This window comes from Lactuca virosa, chromosome 4 (genome assembly GCF_052849685.1).
Source record: "Lactuca virosa cultivar CGN04683 chromosome 4, Lactuca_virosa_CGN04683_v6, whole genome shotgun sequence".
NCBI classification, from domain to species: Eukaryota; Viridiplantae; Streptophyta; class Magnoliopsida; order Asterales; family Asteraceae; genus Lactuca; species Lactuca virosa.
The window spans coordinates 172,095,426-172,101,505 of record NC_136429.1 but is presented as its reverse complement, the minus strand read 5'-3'; the positions used below and the strand labels follow the sequence as shown (position 1 = coordinate 172,101,505).

The 6,080-nt window shown below is 32.5% G+C and overlaps 1 long non-coding RNA gene across 1 annotated transcript; it reads left to right on the top strand.

Moving 5' to 3' along the window:
- The first annotated feature begins 2,025 nt into the window (after positions 1-2,025).
- LOC145168612 (uncharacterized) lies at positions 2,026-3,661 on the top strand. The gene is made up of 3 exons (XR_013741960.1): positions 2,026-2,123; positions 2,491-2,715; positions 3,144-3,661. It is a non-coding gene; the product is annotated as an uncharacterized LOC145168612 (long non-coding RNA).
- The last annotated feature ends 2,419 nt before the right edge of the window (positions 3,662-6,080 follow it).

Below are 6,080 nucleotides of genomic sequence, written 5' to 3'. Positions count from 1 at the left end.
TAAACCCACTTGGATGATCTTTATTGGCCTCAAACTTGCATTACAACTAAGCATGGGACCTAGAACACTTCGTGGATGGTTGTTAGAACCTTGGAAACACCTCAAAAGCACACCTCTTCATGAGTGTACGGCCGTACACTCATGGGCCGCACACCCATGGCCGTACACACCCTTAGGGTGGCCGTAAACCTCCCTCACTCAATCACATATGGTTTTAACACTTGGTTCAAGTGTTTCCAAGTCCTTAGGGTGGTTTCCTATCATGTCTAGTAGTAAAAAACCCTAATTTGATTCATATATGTGTTATTACATGCTAAATAGGATCCAATTGTATTCGAGGCTTCACTTGACACTCGGCATCTCATATCGATCTTTCGTACAAACCACTCACTCAAGGTGATTTCATACCACTACATTTTTCATGATTTTTAATGTTTTTCAGGGGGGGGGGGGAATACAAGCCAAACACAAACGATTTTGTGAAACTAAAACAAAAGGATTTCAATGAGCTTAAAACTTATGTAATTGATACAGATAAATGATTTCTCACGTTTTATGAAACAATTAGACATTTTATCCCTTTTGTACTATGTTGAGCATAAGGGACACTTTCAATTTGGAAATATAATTGCATAGTTTTCAGAACATCTTACAAACCAAGTATACAACTTTTCAATCAAACTATAATGGGTATAGTTTGGGGAATTCAATACATAGTTTCTTTTACCAATTCAAATTACATTCATGGGTAACCATATAAACTTTGACATATTTAGTTTATGACATATATTACTACAAGAGAACAACATATAATAATTATTTAAGTATAATTATTATCTTATACTCTGTACATACGGAGTACAATACAGTAGTTCACTACAGAACCACACGTAAACTAGTTAATACAGGATTGTGAGACCACTCTTCATTTGTACCCTTCTGGGTACTGGTAAAATCCTTAACATATAGTGTAACCAGAGTCTCCTGGAGGGAGAGCGTGAGATTTGTGAATAGATCTATTCGGGACTGACAATCCCACACCTAAACTGCTAGCTACAGTTAGACAGGCATGCCTGGGGTGACAAATATCATACCGTATGACGCCTGAAGAACGTCGCTGAGGTCATCAGTCATATCAAGCATGGTTATACGACTCACAATAAGTATAAACTAATCATTTGTTTACGGGATTTCATTCTTCAATGGTTTTATTTTAAGTAATAAAACTACTATACATACTGGTATTAGCCAGGGTTTTCATACTATACATACTGGTGTTAGCTAGGGTTTTCATACTATACATACTGGTGTTAGCCAGGGTTTTCTTACTATACAAACTGGTGTTAACCGGGGTTTTCATACTATACGATACTTACTTTACTGGTGGTAGCCAGGGATTTCATACAAGAACTTCTATACAAAACGATACAATATAACTGGTGGTACCAGGCACACATATAAGTACTTTCAGTCACAAGAACAAAATTCAATAACGAACTTACAACTGGTCATAGGGTATAAGACTACTTTTTCATTACTTAAGAAAATATTGGATTTTCTTGGAAACGCACAAACATTTTCACGGATTCATCAACAGGTTTTCATTACAAAAACATGCTTATGAACTCACCAGCTTTATGCTGATACTTTTTCAAAACTTCTTGTATTCTCAGGAAATCAGTAGACAGGTACCTCCTGGAGTTTTGAGAAGACGGAGCAATTAAAGTCACATCTTTATATTTTGCTTATACTTTTTGATGTGTACAAACAAGACATAGACAGATGTAAACCTTTTTCATGTATGTATTCAATGTAATGGTTGTGTTTACTATGATTTCTATGATACAATTGTTGTGATACTACACATGACGTCATCCACCCCCGAACGTTTCTGTCGTTCCGGTTTGGGGGTGTGATAGACTACCATCTAGGGTTTTAATTTTTTTGTTTGCTATTGAGTTTCTATCCCCTCTTCTATGTTTCTATCTTCTTTGGTCTCCATATGTCCTCTCTTCAGAAATTGATTTATGGTTTCCTGTTTATGGTGGAAGAGGCTGTCCCTTGGGAAATCCTTCTATTAATATATTAATGTAGGATCGGAAGTATGGTGAAACAACAAATTGGTATTCTTTCTCTTCATATTTTTTTTATCTTAACGGCCATATCGGGGCTATGGATACAGTTGGACATTTGGAAACTTTTAGGGTTTGTTGTAATTTATCCCATTTAGGCTATAACTTGAGATTTTTGTTACTTACAAACTCAGGCTCTGTTTTTATTTCTCTTTAGTTTTTACCGTAAATTAATTGTGGAATCTTAATGCTTCAATTCTTTGGGTAGCTTCTGTTTGATGTCGTTTTTGGAAATTTTGAATCATATGTAGGGTTCCTCTAATCAAATGATATATTTGCATTATTTAGAAACTCATAGAGACATCCAATAACATATTGTAGTTCTGTATTTCAAAAATAAGACACAATTTCTTTGCAGGATGAAAATTGAGAAGGGTAAAATCATGATATAAGGCATTTGGGTTCTATTCATCTCATCCTAAGTTGATTCTATAAGTAGGAATCTTCATCGTCTGAAAGCTTGGATTCAATATCATAATCCAAGGGATGCAAGTCCTATTTCATCACATTCTTATTTGACCCTAAATCTATGGAGCAAGAATTTTCTTCTGTTGTGTCTATATTCTTGGATTCCTTAACAAAGGTTAGAATTCATTTACCTTCAAATTTTGATTTTCATATTCTGATTCAACTGTATGTTGTTTACTGTCAAATCAATGAAACTGGAACATCATCGACAAAACTCTCACGTACTTAATTATTACCTCTAAGAAGCTTTCCGGCCTGCAAATAACTACCAATTTTGTAACCTGATCCACTCTGATCACGGATTCATAAAAATCCTATGCTCGAACTAAAAAAAGTTACTATCATAGGTTGTTATAGCTTTATATTAGAACTAAAATTTTAAAAATAATTGAGCAAAAATACTGATTTTTTTTCGCTTATGTTCTTATAGAAATTGAGAATATTGATAGCACATGGACGAGAAGTATAGTTTTATATTAGAACTCAAATTTTAAAAATAATTGAGCAAAAAGATTGATTTTTTTTCCGCTTATGTTCTTATAGAAATTGAGAATCCTGTTAGCACATGGACTTGAAGGCCTTCCTGCTGCAGAAATTTACTGATGTGGAGCAAAAAGATGTGAACAAGTAGTTTCATTTGGTTGGAAATTTACTCATATTTTGTGGGCGGCTGTTGCTATGGTTGCTTCTGCATATCCTAAAGAGTTTATTAGGATAGATGTGACTTCATATACTGTTCTCATGCAAATGTATAAAGTGATTGTAAAGAAGAATTAGCTTTGCCTGTTGATGATGGTGTTGGCGATGAGCAGTAGAGCATCAAGGTAATAAATTGCTCTAGAAATGATAATGATGATAAAGAAAACAATTACCATCTTCATCACCGTGATGTAGAGGTTAATCAGAGTAAGTATCATGTTAAAGTTACAACTATGGAGATGCAAAAGCTCTTACAAATAAAATTGAAGAAAAGTGTCAGATGTTTGATGAGATTATAAGGATTCCATAAGTTCAATTATGGTATCTTGCCCATATGTTGGTTTTAATAGTCAGAGAGTTCTTTATGCTCATGTCGTAGCTATTACTGCCTAAAACATGCACATAACATTAGATATATCATGTTAAATTTGGTCGATTATGCTGTTCAGAAGCCTATTAATAGTCTTCCACTTACTTTTTTTTGCCAATGCTTTTCCAAAATTGTGTGAAAGGGTTGATGCTTTATATGTATGGCTTTTGAGAATGACACTTGGCTCTATTAGCTTAATAGAGCATATTGGCATTGAAAGAAAACTTTCAAGAAATAAATACCTGAATCAGATATCGTTTCCACAGACCGGTTATAATCAAACATCTGTTGTATAATAACTTGTGGCAACTTTTTTTTTTTTTGAAAGAATAACTTGTGGCAACTTGAAGACTTAATGTCCCAAAAATGTACAACTTGACCGGAGAGGTAAATAAGATTGTTTGTAAGATGGTCATATTGTCTTTGATTTTTTATATGTACAAAGTTGATTAGCAAAAAAAAAGATATAATTAAGAAATGAGATTTTGCCATTGTTGGGTTCCGTCAAGATAAATAAAGTTTTTTTTGGTGTTTGTGACGAAACTTTTTGATGAATTTGTTCTGGTTTATATATTTGGTTACTAGACAAAGTAACAATGGTCCGTAATCAACACCTCTTATGTGTATTATCAATGCAATTTGAGTTGATGAAGATTAGATTCTGATTAGACCAGATGCCAAATTTGTTCTGGTTCATCTTAAAATCACAATATTCTAAAAAAAGGCTTTATTTTCTTTTTCAACTAACATCTTGCCATATGTTGCCAAATTTATTGATTGTTGGTGAGACAACATTGCTCTTGATATATTATAAAGCACTTTAAATATGTGTTAATTAGCACTTTAAATATGTGTAATTAACGGCTAAATATAGTAAATGCAAAAATAACAAACTACTTCCATTAATTTTATTATTATAAGGTCCTACTTTCATTTTCTTGATATTACAATAATGTACTTTGAAAGTCTACAAAATTATAAAAATATCGAGAAAAATGAATATATTTGTTGATTTTTCTTGATTTTAATACACCATTATATCAGTTGAATAAGCCATGTGAGTGAGAATAAACGGCCATTTACCCTTAAGTGAACTGTTTGAATGAGTAAATGCATATTATATACCCTTTTATTTTAAAAATGCAGGTAAATTTCTTCTTTGCTTTTGTAATAACTGCATCTTTTTGTAATAACTGCATATTTTAAGTTACATTTTGTTAATTTTTCTGTTCCATCAAGTGCTAAATGGATGAAGTAGTGTGTTGTGTGGATATATGATGACCGTCTATGAGAGTTTATAAATGAAGATTGTTTCTTATTCTGAACTGAGGAACAATTAGAACAAGAGTAACAAACGATTTTACCCATTTATCTAAAAATGAGAGTTAACGATTAGGCTAAACGGGATTAATGATATTTATGCCAATTGTCATGTTGACATGGTTCCCTTCCATATCTTCCCAAACAAGGTTGTTGTTTGACCGGGGGCCTTGAGTAGAGGTCTCCAAATTTTAATGTTTTTTGCACGATGGAAACCTATTTGATAGTTATTTATGCATTATTTCTTTTTATTATCACATTATACTAATAAAATTTACTTATTAAGCCTTTGTATTGTGAAAAATCATTGAAATATGGCATTTTACTTTCCACATTTTTGTGAAAGAAATTCTCAAATTACCCTTCATGTGAAGGAGTTCGCAAATTTGTCAGGGGTGGGTCGTGCTGAGCACGGGCCTCTAACGTACCTAATATATATATATATATATATATATATATATATATATATATATATATATATATATATATATATATATACTAGTTGTGCACCCGCGCAATGCGACGAGATACAAATCGTTGTTGAAAACCAAAATCTAAACTGGTGCATTAGACCGAATGGAGAATATGTATACTACTATTGGTAAGTAAATTCATCAGTAGTCTATTCAAATACAGTTGTATTGGATGTTGAATATACATTTGAAAGTTCAAAGCTGATTTTACAATATACAAATTACAACAATATGCAATCATGTAATTCTGTTCATATAGAACATGGACACAAAAGAGATACAATCACATACACACACTCACAATCATATACAGAAGAAGTTTATTACTACAGACAAAATAAATAAAAAGAAAATATCATATATACACACTTTAAGAAATATAAAAAACAACAATAAACATATACATACACACCCTTAATTTAAAAATCAGAACTTACAACTTGAAAATTCAACAATAAGAACTTATACCAAGTACGATCAAAAATACATATACATCATATAAAGGACACAACTTCCGGGGCACATTTTTGGCATGCTAAAGGAACTACCTTTTATGGGAAGGAGCATGAGGACGCTTATAAGCATATAGAAGAGGTGGTGGAAATTTCAAATTATTTT